Raw genomic sequence first — 21475 nt, forward strand, 5'->3', positions numbered from 1 at the left:
GTTGATATAACCTCCTATCAACCAAACCAAACTCGTGCTTTGTGTCATGGCTCCAGCTTCACCCCAGTGAAGGAAAGACTTGCTACAATACGGATAAAAGCACAATTATTCAACATTAGCTTTATCTTCGCTCATGCACCAACCGAAACATAAGACCGTTGTGCTGTCCATGACATTAAAATTATTCTAGGCGATTTTAATGCCAAAATTGGAAAGGAGAGTATATTTGGCCCAACAGTCGGGAAATTCAGTCTCCACAGTGAAACATCTGACAACGGTATGAGGCTGATAAACTTTGCAGCGACAAAAGCATGGTAGTTAGCAACACAAGATTTAAGAATCTCAACATTCATAAGGGTACCTGGCTGTCTCAAGAAATCAAATTGATCACGTTGTGATCAACAAAACACATTCATCGAACGTGTTGGTTGTACGTTCGTTCCGAGGAGCAAACATAGAGTCGGACCACTACCTTGTTGCAGCAAAGGTACGAATATAGTACGAATAGACACAACACAAAAGTTAGACTTCGATAACCTGCAATCACAACAGATAGCCACAGTATATTCCACTCAACCATCCCAATTGCTTAATCGAAGCACTCCTCGTCCGGATAACATATCAGCACAATGGCAAAGTATTGCCCACTCCATACAAACAGCCGCAAAATCCACACTTGGATGCCAGAGACATCCACCAAGGAATCCATGGTATGAAAAGGAGTGGTGTGCTGCTACCAAAGAGAAAAACGCGGCATACATCAATGATAAACACGAAGAGAGCATTTGTACGGTGAATAGTGCGCATAGCTCACGAGAGAGGTATCGGGAGAAAGGGATAGAGCAGAAACGTATTTTCCACAGGAAAAAGAGAGAAATGGAAAAGCGGAAGTGTGAAAAAATCGAGATGTACAGAGCCAGAATGAAGTCCGAAAGTTCTACCAAAGAGTGAAACATCAAACTGATGGCTTTGGTACAGGCACATCCCCCTGCAGAGATCAGCAAGGTAATTTGGTAACTGATACAGATAGTGTGCTAAGGATATGGAAAGATAATTTTTCCAAACTGTTGGTATATAATAGTAGCGAAGACGATCAAGATAGCACAGATCCAATCCCAGAAGATGATATTGAATGTATACCGCCCAGCCAAGATAAGGTAAAGTCAGTAATAAACCGGCTAACGAATAATAAGGCAGAGGATCCGATGACTTACCAGCCGGAGGCGACACGCTGATAAGGTGTATGCATCAGCTAGCACCATCTGAGTATCACATGTCCCGTCCACAAGAAAGAAGATAGGAAAGTATCCTCTAACTACAGGGGCATAAGTCTTCTCCCTATTGCCTTTAAGATAGTGTCAGCGAACGACTAAAGCCTATGGTCAACGACCATACCAATGCGGCTTTAGACCTGGTAAGTCCACCATTGACCAGATATTCAGCCTGCAGCAAATCCTGGAGAAAACCGAAGTGATGCAAATCAACATCTACTACCTTTTTGTCGATTATAAGGCAGCCCTCGATAGCCCCTCCGTAAAGTCTGAATTTGGTATATCCGCAATGTCAAAACAAATGGCACAATCTACAGCAACAGTCACATGTTACTTGCTTATGCTGACGACATTGGCATCATGGGACGATCAGTAAAGGAAGTAACTTAAAACTTTTTCAAAAGTCGTTAAACGGCGAGGAGAATAAGTTGATGGTGTCTACGCGCAAAGCGTCCATAGAGATCGGATCAACTGTTGACGTTGGTTCCTATATTTTGAGGTAGCAAAAGACTTCGTCTACCTCGACACCGCCGTAAACACAACAAACAACATCAGTTGTGAAATAAAAAGAAGAATTGTATTAGCGAACAGATACTTCTTTGGCTTAAGTAAGACGTTTAAGAACAAAGCCACATCTCGTCAAACAAAAACAAGTAAGAAAAGTCTATAGTCGGACGGAGCCGACCATGGGATACCCTATACCACTATCCCTGGACAATCGCTCCCCACGGAACTTCTTTTCAATGATTGTGACAATTTAATTATCAAATATCAGAGATGTAATGTATAATACTTATGACCAAAACCAAAAAGTTATCTAGCATGACAAAGACATTTTTGTGGCAGAAAAGGAAAATTTAGTTCACACAAACTAAAATGTAATGAAACCCACTTATGTAGTACTACTACTTCCGTTGTTTAACCGCTACGTCATTAAATTTTTTACAAATTTCACACAAAAGTTTCAGTCAATTTAACTTGCTAAGTATTATCTGATCTTCACGTTGGTTTGTAAGCTTCTTCTTTATCATAAACTCAAACTTTGTTTAAAATTTTGCGGGTTATTATTTTGACCTACAGAGCCGCTACAAAATTGGTTAAAATTTTGTTTTTGGTCCATTTCATTCCCTGAACATTTCACGATCATCAGCAAAAACTAATCATTTCTATTCTGGCCCGAACTCAACCTCCTTAAAAAATTCCATATTTGCGGCCTTAGGCTTGTTTACAATTTTTAATGGACGGACACACATCGCTAAATCGCTTTATCTCGTCGAGATATGAATTTTGGCATAGCAAATAAGGGGTCTAGGACGAATATTTCGTGGTGTTACATAAACTTGTAGAGAGACAATATGTAACATGGGATAAAAATGTGGTTCTCTACACAGAACCCATTATTGATTAGGCAGTAGGCCCGTTATCTAGCAAACACTTTATTGCAATTTACATCAGAGGAAAGGTCAGTAGTTTTTTTCCCATATGTAGGCTACTTTGCGAAATATATATGTCCTCAAGGAATTAAAATATCGACCAAAAATAAAATTTTTTATATTTTTCATACAAAAGTAATGGTCAATTTAACCCGCTAAAGAATATCAGATCATCATTCAATATTGTAGACATCTTTTTCAACCTATACTCTTACCCGGTGCAAAATTTCGTGACTATTGATGTATAATTGCGGCTTCTAGCGAGTTTATTATTACACTACAAACAAATAACGGAATATATTAGGCTGTAACTCTGTTATCTGATCATGCACACCAAAATAATTGGCATCAATCGAAAGGTCAAGCGTTCCACATTCAAGTATATCTCACTTGTCCGGAATGTCACTTCTAGGAATTAAGATATAAGCTGTATATTAAAAATTTTCACAATTTTCACACAAAAGTTATGGTCCATTTAACCCTCTAAATATTATTTACACAAAAGTTATGGTCCATTTAACCCTCTTAATATTATCCGATCGCCATCTCAAATTGCATGCTTCTCCTTTGTGATATACTCTTACCTTATTTAAAATTACGCGTTGATCGGACTATTATTGAGACCTACAGAGCCGCTAGAAAATTGGATAAATATTATGTTTTTGGTCCATTTCACCCGCTAAATATTTCACGATCATAACCGATAAGAATAGGGATCTATTCTGATCTGAACCCGACCTCCATACAAAATCGATGGGTCCATAATTGCGGCCTGGAGCGTGTTTACAATTTATAATGGACAGACGGACGGACGGACGGACACACATCTCAAAATCGCTTTATCTCGTCGAGATATGAAGATTGGTATACCACATTGGGGGTCTCCGACGAATATTTCGCGGTGTTACATGAATTTTTACCAAAACAAACTTATAATACCCTTTTCCCCATTGTGGTATAGGGTATAATAACGCTTTACAAAACACTGATACTATCAGTGCTGATGTATGGTTCTGAAGGCTGGGTACTAGCGCAAGCAGATAAGGCAGGGCTTGGCGTGTTTGAGAGAAAAAATCTTCGAAAAGTCTACGGACGAATCTGTGTTGACGGTGAACATCGACGTCGCATGAACCACGAGCTGCATCTGCTATACAACGACATCAGTATAGATAAACTATGGAGACGCAACGATTGCGTTGTCTAGGCCATATCATAAGAATGAGCGATGATGAACCCGCTAAAAATGCGTATAAATATGGGCCACATGGCGGTGCACGCTGAACTGGCAGGCCAAGGCTTCGATAGAGCAAACAAGTGGAAGAAGAGATGATGGCGAAGCAACAAACATAGAGAAATGGAGATCTCTTCTTAGTTCGGCTTATGGAACAAATGTTCTGTAATGGGCCAGCTAAGTAAGTAAGTAGGGGGTTTTGTAAGTATTTACGACTACCAAAAGGTACTATAAAAACCCATTATTATTCCTTTGTATTACTGAATAATAGAATGTAAGAGAACAGGGAAATGGAGTTTAAGACCCCAGAACAGTTGGTCTTGAAAATGGTGAATGTTGCATTTTATACCACGAGGTGCATTTTATATATTGCAGTGTCCAACAAAGACATGGCAAATTGTCGAGAGAACCCAGGCTTGTCTAACTACAGTGTTAGATTTGAAATACGATAGGTTTGTATTTGTGTCCGTTTAGTTCAAATCTAGTAACTCATTTTTAAAACAGTTGCAGTTAAGCAATCGAAATGAAACTTTGCACACTTTTCAGATTTGGATCATAATACATGAACATGAAACCAAAGCCAATATAGGTCAATTTGTTCCTATAGTCCCATATAGCGGTACCACCCGATTTAAAGTATTTTAAGGATTCTATCTTAATTTTTAGACCGAATTGGTTATAACTTGCCCAGCAAAATAAATTGGAAGTAGTGCAATGTAGACTAGTTCTTTCACGGCATGTTTTTATGCAGTTCAAACGGAGTCGTGAAAAAGGCACTCCATTCCTCACAATTTAACCGCATTTGGATGCAATCCATTTGTTACATTTTAACAACATCCGGAGGCAGTTCAACGGAGTCGTGAAAAAGGCACTCCAATTCCTCACAATTTAACAGCATCCGTATGCAGTGCAAACGGAGTCGTGAAAAAGGCACTCCGTTCACTACATTTTATTAGCAGTTGTTAGAGATCCCTACATGTACATAAATCAGTTTGTACATCTCTACAGGCAGCGGAATACATTTCCAAAAAGAGATAATCGTGTTAACATTTCCAAACATTTGTTAATACAAACTAAATAATATTTAATTTGTGAACATTTTTCCGGTAACTCACGAGAAGAAAATTTCCCAATGGAGTGCTGTTGGAGTACATGTCGAAATCTTAACTGGTGATGGGAAGACAATATCAAACCCATTTAGCAGATAAAGCAAAAGCACTTAAGCTTGGATTAAATGAAGAGCGGAGGAAACACACATGTTTGCGATTAAATTCAATAGAGAATTTTCATAATTTGTGTTAATTTAATAAAGTTATTAATATTTTTGTTTTTCACAAATAATAAATGCATTTTATTTTGTTATTCAAAACACGTGCTCTGGGCTGCCTCCTATTCTTCCCCAAAGGGTCAGTTAAAATGCAATGCCAAAGGGTCAGTTAAAATGCAGTGCCAAAGGTTCAGTTAAAATGCAATGCCAAAGGGTCAGTTAAAATGCGGTGCAATGGAGTGCATCTTTCCGGGGTTACTCCCTTGTAAAAATCATGAGTGAAAATGCATATCATTATGTACATATCATTTAACTGCCTCTTTGGAGGCAAACTTTTCGCTGGGTTGGCATTTGGCGTTCCCAATGGTACAGAAACTTCCTCACCAAAAATGTTGGATTCAGGTCAAGGTTTTGTATAGCCCCTACATACCGGTACCACCAGATTTCAGATATTTTAAGGATTTTATCTACATTTTCGGGCTAAATTGGTTATAATTTTGTTATGAGGTTCTCGGTGTTATGAGGTTACTGAAAAGCTAAAAAATTATAAATAATTAAAAAAAAAAAAAAGTTACAGTGTTCTATTCATAAATGTACTTAAAACTAGAAAATAATTTTTCATGATGGAATCTCTCAAATAAAACGCTTGCCTGTTATTTTTGCCTTATTAAGGGTAACACATGGTCGACTTGCCGTTTAATATTTTGACAATTTTTAATTCAAAAGCAAGCGTTTTATTTGAGAGATTCCATCATGAAAAATTATTTTCTAGTTTTAAGTACATTTATAAATAAATCATTGTAACTTGATTTTTTAATTATTTATTATTATTTAATAACAAACAAATAAAAGTAAAGAAACAAATTTTAGCCACAAAACACGACATTGATGTTTTCTATAAGGAACAAATGGGAAACAAAAGCGATTAACATTGCTTTTATATATTCCAGTAATTTGTTTAGTCATATGTGACACTAATTTGGAACTATTATCATATGTTTTTGGAAAATGCATGTGTTGATTTCCCTTTTTCTATACGTCTTTGGTAACATAGTTACAGCTTAGTATATACAGTAGGCCTGCTCACACACATACAAACACATTTTGTTATTGTGTTGGTTTTGAAACACAAACATTTTGATAGTTTCCCAACATACCATTCAGTCTGATTTTATAAAATTTACGAAAAACAATTCGTATAAATACATTCTACAATTACACAGATAAGCTAATAATTAGCATACGCATTCATTATTTTCAAGAGAATCAAGTCTCGTTTATTCTCTAGTGGCTACACATGAATTTATAATTCAAATATGGTTTTTTGTTCGAGTAATGTTGGTTTGTTGGGTTGTCTTGTGTAATGGAAAAAATGTGTGTATTGAAAATTTTCATTTCAAAAACAAAAGCTCTCTTTTTCAATTGTGTGAGTGAGCAAATTGACACACACCGACAGGGGAAGTGCGCACTTTGAACAGCCTTGATATACAGTGATGCCATAGTTGTAAACACGCTAGAGGTCGCACTTATATTTTGATACTGACAAATTTTTGCACGAAGTAAGAGGTTTGGTCAATGAAAAAGCCAATAATTTGAAATATGATTGGATAGTATTTGGCGAGTGAAATTGGCCATTGACTATTGTAGGAAAATATCCAGATTTAATTTTTGAACCAAATTTTAAATTCTGGGGCCAACTCTTGATCTCTCCTTTGAGCAAATAATTATATTAAAAACGTAACATGTCCCAAACATATAAAATAAATTCCTTGTAAAGCAGTACCTAGATGAAGAGGTGTAGGGTAACACATGGTCGACCCCGTCCGACTATAGCCCTCTCCAAAGGACGAACACAATTGCTTTTGTAAGAATCGGTTCAGATATGAATATAGCTCCCATATATATTTTCAGCCGACTTGAGGTATTTGATGCACCAACACATAAAGATTTTTTGGTTATGGCCGAATCAAGGGCGGTACGAACTTTATTTTATATATTTGTAAGCATATCCGGTATGCAATACGAAGATGCTATGACTTCCCCTGATGACGTAATTACTGCTTAAAGTACATACTCAAAATAAGCATTTTTAACAAGGTTTGTGTGAACAAATCGAGATGTACAGGAGACAGAATGAAGTCCGAAAGTTCTACCAAAGAGTAAAACATCAAGATGATGGCTTTGGTACAAGCACATCCTCCTGAGGAGACCAGCAAGGTAATTTGGTATTGGTATCCAATAGTAGCGAAGTCAACGAAGATACCACAGATGCAATCCCAGAAGATGGTTTTGAATGTATACCACCCGGCCAAGATGAGGTAAAGACAGCAATAAACCGGCTGAAGAATAATAAGGCAGCGGAGGCGACACGCTCATAAGGTGTATGCATCAGCTAGTTAGCTCCATCCGGCAGGAAGAACGCGTACCCCACGATTGGAACCTGAGCATCCTGTGTCCCGTCCATAAGAAAGGAGATAAGGCTTTGTGCTCCAACGAAATAATTGGACCTTACCAATGCGGCTTTAGGCCTGGCAAGTCCACCATCGACCAGATATTTACCTTGCGGCAAATCCTGGAGAAGACCCAAGAGGTGTCGATCTGCACATCTACCACATTTTTGTCGATTATAAGGCAGCCTTCGACAGCCCGCTACGTTCAAAGGTATTCCAAGCCGTGTCTGAAGTGGTATCCCCGCAAAGCTCTAACTGATACAAGATTCTAAGATTCTTAGCTAAAATAGGAAAGAACCTTTCCGAAGAGTTTTGTACCAAAAAAGGTTTTAGACAAGGATACAGCCTTTCGTGTGATTTTTTCAACATCATGCTAGAAAAGGTTATACGAGAGGCAAACGTCAAAAGAAGTGGCACAATCTACACCAATAGCCACATGTTGCTTGCTTATGCTGATGATATAGACATCATGTGAAGATCAGTAAAAGAAGTAACCGATACCTTTATAGAGGTCGAAGGATAATCTGCTAAAGTGGGTCTGGCGGTAAACGGCGAGAAGACCACGTTGATGGAGTGTACGCGCAAAGCGTCCATAGAGATCGGACCAACTGTTGACGTTGGTTCCTATAATTTTACGGCACCGCCGTAAACACAACAAACAACTTCAGTTGTGAAATAAAAAGAAGAATTGTATTGGCTATATTTTTTGATATATATTCACCATAATTATTCTAAAAACTGTTTGTATAGAGAGCACAACACCTCCTTGATATATTCGTGTTGAAAAAACCACAAAGAATATTTGTTTGTATCCGAAAATAACGAAATTCTAGGTAAAAATACTAAAAAAAAATATTTTGAGCTATATCTTAAAAACAAGAGCTCATGCTGAAAATCCACTACCGGATTCAAAAATAACTCGCCGATTTCAGTTAAAAACACAAAAAAAATAGGATGAAATAAAGTCGACCAATGTTATAATCCCTTGGGTCAATAATTATTGGCTCCTCCTTTTTAACTACTGCCAAAGTTGAAAAATGTCAGATTAAATTGAAAAAAAATAATAGATGAGATCAGAGATTACCAAAACCTCAAATATAAATTAATGTAGTTTTTGTTATTTTCCTATTTATTTCATATAATTGAGATTAAAGAGTTCTGTGCAAAAAATCTCTTAGAAACTCGCAACAAATACGTTTATTGTTCTGTTATAGAAATGCAAAATCAGTAGCATAAGCAATTCCAGCACACAAACACCGACTTATTGCCTTTTTTAACAAACTGACATTTATTCAAAGTCTACCTGTCTGTATGTCTGACGTTTGCCTATCTATCGGCATTTATCAATCAGTGGAATATTATTGTAATCTCATGTTCAGATGCCTTTAAGTAGAAAGCTATGTCCAACACACATACAAACATGACCATGTTGCATCAATTTATCAACTATATATGTCCATAGAACACTTCTTTGAATCCTTTTTGTGGAGAGGCAGGGAAATCCGAAAAATAGTCGATAAAGTATTTTGCAATACTTTCACTATTTGCAACATGGATTTACGTTACTAAATACTTCTTCTTCAAATGAACATTTCTTTCTTCTGTCTAAATTCTTTTGTATTATTTCTTTACTTCTCTTGTTGGAAAATGCCACCTGACTACAGGAGAAGAAAAGACATTTAACAATGCCGTTAACAGGGCCGTGTATGGAAATATTTAATCCACACAACGGAAAGTAAAATGTGGACTATTATTGAAAATCATTAACTCTTACCTTATTTCACAACTTCAATTTACAGTAAAAGCGAGTAGAGTACAGCTCATTTTCGCTTTATTTAGCATACGTATCCACATATCAATAAGAACAAAAAAAATTTAAAATCACTTCGCAGGCCCCTAGTCTAAGTCTTCTTTCTTTGATTCCAACCAAATACCATTATGTTATAATACAGGTGCTTGCATGCGCATGTTAGACAGAACGTGGATTTGTTGAAATTTTATTGAAATTTCTCTCAGCATTTTGTAAGTGTCTTGTGTTTGTATGCATGTTCAACTCATGCTACGTATTTGCATACTTGAGCATTTTTCAGCTCGAGTAAATCCTACAAAGTATTTTCTTCTAAGGATATTGTTTCCAAAATATATAGCATATCACATTCAGACACACACACACACCCATAGTCAAATCTAAAAACTGCAATGTCAAATACACAAGTATCTGCATTCCTAAAGTGGCATGAAATGACATGGGATTGTAACTGAAATACAGGGAAATAGCAAATATCTACACATACACAGTCAAACACTTACGTTTCGATAAGGATAAGTTTGGAAAGAGTTTTAAAAAAATCTAGATATAAAATTGATGCAGACATTTTTCTAAACTAACTATGCAAGTAAAGACGATGGTAGATTCGGCCCGGTCGAATTTTAAATACTCTCAACTATATACGGAAAGATAAGAAATGAAACATTAAAAGACAATGGTGATGCCAACCCAAATTATTTATTGAATGAACAAAAGTTGAATTTCACTGCGGATCCAAAATGCCACATTAAAACATAATTATGTGAAAATGCTTCCAGTACTCACGATGTCTTCAGTTCGATTAAGATTAAAAAAACTGAAATTAATTTTAGAATTGCAAACTAATTACTACCTGACTGCTTCCAAGAAATGTTTCGATTTATTTAAAATCATGTCATTTTTATATTAAAGAGTGACTGACAGTGTCTACCAGGCATATTTGTTCTCATGCACAAAGTTTCAACATCCAATCTTAAAATACTATCACATATATATACATACATATTTCTAAAAGTCAAGCACGTTTTCTCCTCCTACACCCATGCAGAGACACCCTTTAAAATTCACTTAAAACTAATATCGTGATCAAAAACAAATCCGGAAGCAAAATCAAAAGAACAGGCCAAGGAGTCAAAGTCGAGAACAGAGTTCATGAGTAAATAAATTAAAAGCAACTAATTGCTTAAATACACTAATGGAAACTTAATGAATTCTTCTTATCGAGATTGAAACGTTGTTACCGAACACAGACGAAAGAAGAATGTGCCTCCAGAGAAGATTTTAACAATAACAAAGACAACAACATATGGCATTTTATGATATGAATGCCGACATGTAGTCGTTGTCGAAAACTTGGAATGTCTTTTGCCAAGTGCCAATATTCTATTCGCTTGTATGTAATGCCAGTAGAACTCAGTGTGTCTTTGAATTTTAAAGACGAGTGACGAGTGTAGTTTATCTCCATATTTTTGGGAAGAAGATGCAAACACAGACGAGTTAAGTTAGACATATATCAGGATAAATATGAGACCAGGCATCTTTGAATGTTTGGTTTATTACTATAAAAATCAATACCAACAAATAAGTTGTCTTTGCAATTAGACTCAAGGTGTTCATAACACACGGTGCTCTTGAACCAGCTTTAAATGCAAGGTGCTTACACTTGGGAAGTTTTTGTGGATTGTGGAACTACAATGTTTATAGATGAGAAAACTCAAAAGCAAAAAATTCGCCGGAGCGCTTTTTAAATAAATCACGATTCAACTTGACATTTTTAAGGTTTCACGATTTTGCTTAGAAAACGCAATTCATATGGAAATGGGATTATGTTGTAGCAGTAAAAATCCTCTACAAGATTGACTTTTGTGATATTGTAGTAGGTTTTACCATTTTTAAGACATAGAAGTTCAAATTGAGACAATGCACTGACTGTATCGCCTCCCTATAAAACAATGTTATGACTGTAATTTCCTAACTTTAACTTACACATCTCTAAAATGGTACAACCTAGGAAAAATCACGAATCTTATAGAGAATTTTGACAGCTATAAGATTTTCTCTAAGACCATTTCCATAAGACTTGCCGTTTTCAAGCTAAGTCGCGAAAACCTAACAAAAAAAAATAAAAATGTGTTCTGAACTTCTATATCTCAAAAGTTAGTTAAGGGGTATGGTTCCAATGTGAACTTCTATATCTTCTATCTTCTAAATCTCAATCATATAGAGATTTTTCACTGCTACAACATTTTCTCTAATCGCATTTCAATATGACTTGCGGTTGTCAAGCAAGCCAATTGTCATCAAAATTGTACGGAAATTGCGTGTTTGGTGGATCAAATAAATTAAATCGGACGAAAATATATATCGGCCTTTTTGTAGAAAATTTACTTCTGTTGAAACTGAGGTATGGGGTATTGTATCTCGCGAATTGTTGTAATACACCATAACTTTTGAACGCATTTAGGAAAAATAAACTGTTTTAGCACGATTCACCGATGGATTTCTTAAAATTATAATTTGAGCGGAAGCTGTGGTCATATTAATGTAAAAAAATAGAAAAAAATCGTTGAAGGAAACGAGTTTTTTTAAGTCAATTTTCAATTAGTGGCTTTACAATACAATGTAGAGTATAATGTTTAAAGAAGAAGTTAAAGAATACACTTCAGAGATGAAGTTTCTAATGTACGATTTTTTAATATAACCACCGCATCAATCTCAAACGGATGCTGACATTTTGAAGACTAAAAAATTGGGTTTTTTGAATTTTTGATCTAATCGGAACGCGCAACTGTACTCGTTTAAAAACTGATTATGAGATTGTAGTACTCGTGATTACGCATTTTTTGATGTATAACTCGGGCGTGTAGCCTTCAAAGGTTCACAACAATCTCAGTTTAAAGTCGAAATTTTTGTGCGTATTTTTTTTTAAAAAGCAGTTTTTTGGATTCGAAACTTACAAATGCTTTTCGATTTCTGTGGAAACCCGCGTGAATTTAGTTTTTTTACGTTCTGAATCTAACAAGCCTTTGCGCGTCTAAATCCATCCACTAGATCGGCGGATATGATACCCCTCAAATTTCGAAAATATGCAAAAAATATTTTTGAAAATATCGCGTATTTAGACGCGTTTTAGATGTGTTATTCCTACTTAGATAAATAGAGCGAAACGCATATTTAAAATGTGCGAAAACAGATATTGAAAAACGTTCGCGAATCCGGAGATATAATAGATTTTTTCTAAAAACTGAGTGCGATGCTACATCCACGGTTCTTGATGGATCGCATTGAAATGAGATAGGATGATGTATTTTTGAATGGTGATCATTGAAATCGGATGCGCATAAAATGCAAATGTACTTCGTGGAAATTATGGGCATTTTACTGTTTTTTGCACCCTAACATGCAACTGATGCTACATCGCGGTCGTCAAATGGAATTTCACAAAGTGTATATCAAATAAGAGGGATTGACTCGCTGTTTTGGAAAATCGGATGCGCATCTTGCGATTTCCACTATTACGCGGTTTCTATGCGTTTCAAATGTTGTAATATTCAATATAACATTATTTTAATGTTATGCCTCAATTGGAATTCCTTGTGATTTAATATAATGTTCTAAAAATATTCGCCAATAGGAAAACTATAAGTGAAAAAGTTGTTGCAACGGAATATCTTCATTATTGCGTGAAATTTGGACGAAAATGACAAAGAACTCAATCATTTTTTCTTCAACATTTCCTATAAAACCATAAAAAAATAAAATTAGAATAACATAATTTTTATTTTTTTCGTCACATTTTCATTGTATTTTTGCAAATAACACGAATACTATAGCTCCAAACTTCACGACTTAGGTTTCATTTTATTCCTCACAATGTCTGGATGCTGCTATAATTTTTTTATATATTTTTTGTAAGTATAAGCGCTATTGTTTCAAAAATATGTTTGGAAATACGTGAAATTATTTAACAAATTTAATTTTTCGCGAATCCATTGAAACTTTTTGAATTTTTTTTTTGCATATTCTCAAAGGGTGTGAATTCAGTTAACGACAATTGGATATAACAGCTTACTATATTAAGCCGCGATTTTTTTAGAATTTTTTCTAATTAGCATAATTAAAACGGTCATATCTTTTGCGCGCAACAATCAAAGTTGGTAACGAAAACAGATTTGGAATGACGATTTTTTTCTTAATCTATGTACCAAAAATCATAGATGTAGTATCAAAAATTTTTTTTGATTTTTTTGAAATGGAAAAGACGATTTTAGACATTTTTGCTGATATGAGAGCTATAACCAAATCTGAACCAACTTCAATCTAATCTGGCAAACTTATTTCTGGACGAAATTCCGTCGAATTCTCTAAATTACATTAATATTATACAGATATAGCGTGTTTTGTACATAAAACACCTCAAATCGGACGCGAATATATGCACATGGGAGCTTTATGCAAATCTGAATCGATTTCAATACTATCAAAATTCCAAATGAATTCGGGCGAAAATATATATTTGAGCTATATCCAAATCTGAACTGATAAAAGTAAAATCTAGTGAATTTATACACCTATAGTTGTCATTATTACAATGCACAATGGTCAGTTTCCCAAAAAACCTGGCCAAAAATCGATGCGTATAGTTTGAAAGAAGAAATATATGTTTGTCAGTAATTTGGTTTATTAGTCGCTCAAAATGACGTTCGTTGGAAATTTACTCGCAACGCTTCGTAGTGTAATTTTGAAAATTAATAAAGTCTGGATGGATCTTTGACCGAAAGTTGGTTCACAGTCTTATCGGAATGTTAAATTCATTGCAGTCTTAACAATGTACAGTACTATTGTAACATAATGTTAATATTTTCTTTGGTGATGAAATGACGCGTGTAGTAGCCATGACAAGTGTTGACGACATGATCCAATCAGTCACTTCTGCCTACTTACAGCAGTAATATAAATGAATCTACCACACTTACTCCTGCGGAGCACCGTTTAAGCATTTTCCATCATTGGTGAAGTCAATGGTTAATGTCGCCGTGTGAAGACAGTGAATATTGTCAAAGAGTGAACTTAATTCAATTATGAAACTATATGTAAGTAATTGTTCTGGGCTGCAAATTAAAATGAATTGAAATTCCATTAAAAGTAATTAATTTTACGAAAGTGTTTTCAATTCAATTTACAAAATGGAAATCATTTACTTCGAGTAGTTTTAAGTGGTGAATTTCCAAAAGATGTTGTGTCCGCTTAAAACCAGCTATATATAACAAAACTTTAACATACATATGCATGTATGTATGCATGTCTAAAGTTTCAGAGGCTTTTGTATCCACATAAAGTTTAAAATCAATTACAGCTAATTTTGTTGGAAAATGTTTCGAAATAAACTTATATAGTAACAAGTAAAAAAGCGTTAAGTTCGGACGGGCCGAACTTTTCATACCCTCCACCATAAAATATTCTGAACTAAAATGGAATAATAAGTTTTTATTCCTGTCCCCAACTTTAAGTGGGTACGTTAAAATGTCAGATAATGTACATAAAATGTTTCATTCGGTAGGCCCTTTTTTATGGTGCCTATATCTAACTATGTATGTTGACAATTTTTGGTGGGCTAGAAATTGGGAGGTACCGTTATATAGGGGTTATAATAAAACATGGACCTGTGTTGACAGTTTTTGATGGGAGCCTTTAATGTCAAATAACTCCTAATTCGGTTAAAAATTTAAGCTAGAATCCTCAAAATACCCAAAATCGGTACATAACGTGGGAACTTCAAATGTCATTAACAGCTAGTTCGGAGGTATGTGGGCTATACGAAAATATGAACTTAAATGAACAATTTTTGTTGGATTTTAAATTTCAAATTACAGAAAGTTCGTTCAAAAAATAAGGCTAAGGTACGGAAAATTGGGAGGTTTGTTTTGGGGCTATAGCAAAACATGGACCTACGTTCGGTTAAAAATTTTAAGTAAAATCCTCAAAGTACTGAAAATCGGGAATAATCGTTTTATTGGGGCTATGTTGAAAATTGTTGATGCAGATGTGTGGTGAACAATACAACCTTCAAATGTCAAACTACAGTTAGTTCGGTTAAAAATTGTAGCTAAAATTGCCAATTACTGAAAATTGGGAGGTACCATTATATGGGAGCTATGTTGACAATTTTTTATGGAGAGGTGTTGTGACCACTAAGAACTTCAAATGTCAAATTACTGCTAGTTCGGTTTAATATTGTAGTTAAAATCATCAAATTACTGAAAATCGGGAGGTACTTTTATATGGGAGCTTTATCAATACATCGAACTTTCTTGACAATTTTTGGTGGAGAGGTGTGGTGACCACTAAGAATTTCAAATGACAAATGTTCAAATTACAGATAATTCGGTTAAAACTTGTAGGTAAAATTCTCAAAATATAGAAAATCCGTTATATGGGGGTAACAAAATCCATTATACCGAGGTACCGTTATATGGGGCTATACCAAAATATGGACCTACGTTCATAGTTATTTCGAATATAAGTTTTTTGGTCACTAAGAACCCTAAATATCAAATTATAGCTAATTCGGTCTAGAAATGTGAATTTAAACGTCAAAATACCTGAAATCGGGCGGTAACGTTATATGGGGGCTATTCCAAAACATGGACCTATGTCCACTAGTTATATAAGTTTATTGACATTTAAGCTAAATCAATTTATAGCTAAATCGGTCTGTAAATGTAACTAAAAACGTCAAAATGCCATAAATCGGGGGTACCGTTATATGGGGGCTATACCAAAACGTGGACCTACATATGTCCACAACTTTTGTTATATAAGTTTTTTTTACACTTAAGAACACTAAATGTCAAATTATAGCTTAATCGACCTGAAAATGTAGCTAAAAACGTCAAAATACCGTAGATCGGGGGGCACCGTTATATGGGGGCTATACCAAAACGTGGACCAATGTCCACAAGTTTTGTTATATAAGCTTATTAGCTTAATCGAACTGAAAATGTAGCTTAAAACGTCAAAATACCGTAAATCGGGAGTACCGTTATATGGGGCCTATACCAAAATATGGACCGATATAGCCCATCATCGAACTTGACCTGCCTGCAAACAAAAGACGCATTTTCCCAAAATTTCAGACAATTTTGGTGGAGAGGTGTGATGACCACTATAATAATAATAATAATTGTTCCACAAACATCCCAGGCGGGACAGGGGAGACTTCTCTCATATCAATGAGTGCACCCCGATTCATATTAGTAAAAATCAAGTTTGATTCAACATGGAAGGGAATCACAGCTGAGAAGTAGGATTGATACAAGAAGATGGTTTTGAAAATGTGTAGAATTTGGATGAAAGCATAAATCTCGAATCCTGAAATTTGGAATTAAAATTGTTGAAGTGTCGGATTGAGATAATTTTGGAAACTTGCACTTAGTGGTACGAAAAGTACCAAATGGTACTATTTGGATTTGGGTGAACGAATAGCTCTGCAGCCCTGAAACTTGGAATTCAGATTACTGTTGGAGTGTAGTATTGAGGTAGTTTTCGAAATTTGTACTTATTGGTACGAAATGTACTAAATGGTTCTAAATTTGGTACTGTTTGGATTTGAGATAGAGGTGGTGTTTGGGAAATTCATACATATTTGGACGAAATGTACTAAATGGTACAATTTGGAGGTAATTTTTGAAATTTGTACATTTAACTAACTAAATTTTGAACTTTTTAAAATTTACAAAAATATAGAACTTCTTTAGTATTAGGATCACTGTTGGTGTGCAGCATGGAGATAAGAAAGAGACCTCGGAAATGAGTTCTTTTGGTAATACATTTTATATTGAGTGTAGGAACAGAGGAGGAATTCGGGTTGAGATATGGATGCTATTGTGGAAATACATACAATAAGTATACAAAAAATACTAACTTGTACTTAATTTGTTATAGGGCTAGATTTGGTTGTAGGGATAGAGCCGTTGTGGGCTGAGCTATGAAGGTGTTAATTGAAATACCTACTTCAAGGCTACAAACAGTACTAAATGACACTAACTGTGGTCTTGGTGCAGGAACAAAGCTGGAATTATATAATTTGGAATAATACTATTAATGGTTGCAAAGTTCTAAAATAATAAATAGTTCTATACGGTGCAGCACTGATATTGAGTGAACAGTGTAAACCAGAGCTCTGAAATTTGTTATGAGAATCACTGTTGGGATTAGATCAGTGGAATATGCTATGGCTATCTGTTGTGTTTGCAGCCTACCGATGTCCAACTTCCTCGTTGTATCTGTTCGTGCTTTATTGGCAACGTTTTACGGGTACAACAAAGTAGTGGTCCGAATCTATGTTTGCTCCTCGGAACGATCGTACATCCAACACGCTCGATGAATGTCTTCCATCTGTCACTACATGATCAATTTGATGCTTGTCCTTTATCTGGGGACAGTCAGGTGCCCTTATAAATATCGATAGCGAGTCTTTCAGTCATTGGGGGGAAGCTGGAGACCAGATGTTTTAAAATCCGACCAACTACAAATCCGCAACTAAACTCATGCTTTGTGCCATATCAGCTATAATACAGTGCGTCACCTACAGGTGTTATTGTGACGCCTTTCCCAATCCATAGTATTTCCTGTATGGCTGTAATATCGGCCAATGCGTAAACTATCCCTTATCTGTACAGAGTGCGAACGTTCCAGGAGCAGATTCGCAGATCATGGTCCTCAAAACGTTTGCGAGGTTCGGGGGCACTTTGCTAGTATTCCTATAAAATAAAATGCATCCGTTCAAATTTACACAAATCTCCACACATTACATATAAAATCAAGCGTTGCTGATATGCGTGAATGTAATTATATTAATTAGATAGAAATAATTTATTTATTTCCGCTTCAACATCTTTTACAATTAATTTGTACGGTTTAGTCATACTGAGGCTATTGTTCGGCAGATACCAATGTGACTAGTTGTTGTTTAGGCCGTTAACAAGAACAAGAATGATAAAGAAAGCCAATTCACAATAACAAACACATATACGTATGTATATTCGCAGATTTATACTTTATATCCAACCACACATCAAATTAATACTATATTATAAGGATTGTCCACTTTTATATCATTATCGACATTGTCACCGCAGCAATTTAAAAAATGATATATACTGATTCGTTTTAGTGGGAGTGGTTTACAATATATATATATATTGGTATCTATGTAGGTGCGTGTCATACTTTAGTCTCCTCTTAACTGATTTGTAGTAGAGACGCAATTGCATACATACGGTCATTCTTCGCAGCCATTGTATGTTACTTGCAGATTCCTGCCACATTCATCATCCCTATTGTAAACAACGTAATGAGTGGGGTATTTAATATGTCCCTGCTGTGTACATAAGTGTTAAGCTGTTTCATGATCAACTGACTAATCTCATTCACGGATATACCAATAACACAATTGTTTGCAAATCCTTCATTATGAGTTATTAAAAATAAATACCAACCATATATTTAAAAGATTGCATGATTGACAATATACAAACAAACATAAAAGGAGAGAGAAAGCCAAAAGGAAATTAAAACCCCACAGCCATCAGCTAAAATGACTGGAATATACGATAACATTCGACGAAAGTGGCGAGTTCGTTTAAACTATATTCATCGTACTATTTCACTCGAACCTAGAACAAAACACATTACCCATTCCTGTAGTTCGAAGGTTTTAAGCACACGTCAACAAATATTTCCTTCTATAACCCCACATTTTGTTATAGTAGTACCAAAGTTCAAGTTTTTTTTTCGATTTAACAACAATTTAAATTAATTCTCCATATTGACAAAGGTAAAGATGATTCTGCAATTGAAGTCAGTAAACTTTAAATTAATTATCTTGGTTACCAGTTCCTTTTGCGATTTCCAGCCAAATAAATGACGTACTGTGTCAACCACTAAAACTTTCCTGTATCGATTTCTGTTCCTTGTGGGACCCAGAACCGAAGTAGATTTCCACTGATACATGCCAAAATGGAGATTTGTGTATGTGGCTGTGTGAATGAGCATTTAGTATTTATTCGTATGTATATGTAACCCAGTTTATTATTTTTATATTTTATTTAGAATTTATTGATTTAGTAACACTGTGCAACACTGGAAATGCAAACAACTTCTTATGGGCATTTTCTGAAAGTACACATGGAGGCTACAAAAACCCTAATTGGGTTTTGTGTTCTTAGATCGGGTTTAGATTTTATGGCCTCATGTAAACCGACCTAAAATGAGCCTTTTTTCCAATGATCGGACCTTTATCTCCGAAACTAATAAGAATTCTGCTTTGCAGTCTTCGGCAGTATTGTAGCCATATGGTAGTAGAACGTATGTGTCAAACAGATGAACTAGGAAAATCGGCATCTAGCGCATCAAATTCGTTCAAATATAGAAAAGTTTTCATAATTTCTAAAATTCCGGTCAGTAGCAACTAATCTGTTGGGAGTTAAACTAAGTAATCGTTCCAAAAATATTCCAAATAATGTGACCATCAATTCTTCAGAACATTCTGAAACTCTAAAATGGTTATTTTAGGTTGTTTGAGGGGTATTTCATAATATACCTTTTTCAAAACTTTTTTCAAACCATGTTCACACAGGCTGTTTATTCTCGTGTTGTGGATTTCAATCAGTTATTGAAATATTTACCAAATTGTTGTTGAATAATTTGCTATAAACAAGGCGATAGAGGCATTTTACAACGATGCAATGTTCTAAAGAGTTGTGCATTACATTCCAGAGAGAATTTTCTCAAAGGTAACTTTAAGAAAAAATTTAACAGTTTGGGAGATACGCTGAGAAATATACACAAATTATAGAATTTTTATATATATTATAAAATTTTAGACAATAAGTGCAGTTTTTCGAGTTCACTAGTCATCCAAATATTTTCCTCTTGCTCTTATCTACAAGTTTGCTGCAGATGTCAAAACAAGATTCGTACTGGTTTCAGAGATACAGCCCCAATTTGTTTTAAAAAATCGATATTTAACCATGTTTAGATGAGGCCATAAAAACCGAACCCGATCTAAGAAAACAAAACCCACATATGGTTTTTGCCTATTGGTCCTCTACTTTCATAAAATTATGGACCGAAGTTGTTTGCACGCGATTGGCTCAAAAATGTTGCACAGTGTAATTAAGCAATTACCCTTAATTATTATTTTTCTTTGGGGTTTCCTGTTCAAACGAATTCTGATTTCTTGTGACACACGCATGCAAGTGAGTGGGAATTCAATGCAACATATAGAATTCAATGCTCGAGTTTATTATTCAATAGTCCATACAAATCATCTAATAAAATTGGTCCTCTGTCTGTGAGTAACATATCTCTTATAGACAAGGAATGACTATTTACACATACATATGTATGGCTTTATGTTGATACAAATGTCTGATTGTTCGTACATATGAGATTAGTTCGATGCGTTCTTTTGGGATTTCTATTGGATTTAATTTGATATTGCATTGAATATTTGGTAGAATCAATGAAGCAAAGTTCAATTTGCATGATTGCCTTCTGGGCAGTCATATATTCTTATCTTCATTCTAAGATATACACATCAACATAAAGCTCTAACATATATATAATCATACAACTTCAGTTGTGTTTTTGTAGATATAAATCTAAACATTCGATTTGTCACATTTATATTCAAGTGATTCTCAGAGTGTTGTGTTGAATGATTACCGGAAAAATATAATAGCATTACATCCTTTTTTTACAGAATAACTAATGCACGGAGGATATATTAGTGAAATGGATGTTACTTAAAGTCATCTAAAACTCTTGTACATTTCGGAGGTAATGATGATAACTCATGGGTTTTATGTTTAAATATCTGTATTGAAAATATATTCTTAACAGTCAGTGAATATTTCCCATGTGTGAATTTTATATGTACCTCAAATGCACATACTTATTAATATGAACTTTTTATAAATAATGGAAGAAATGTCAATTTGATATACAAATT

The sequence above is a fragment of the Musca autumnalis genome, unplaced genomic scaffold (genome assembly GCF_047663935.1).
Source record: "Musca autumnalis isolate F117 unplaced genomic scaffold, ASM4766393v1 scaffold_2, whole genome shotgun sequence".
In the NCBI taxonomy this organism is placed as follows: Eukaryota; Metazoa; Arthropoda; class Insecta; order Diptera; family Muscidae; genus Musca; species Musca autumnalis.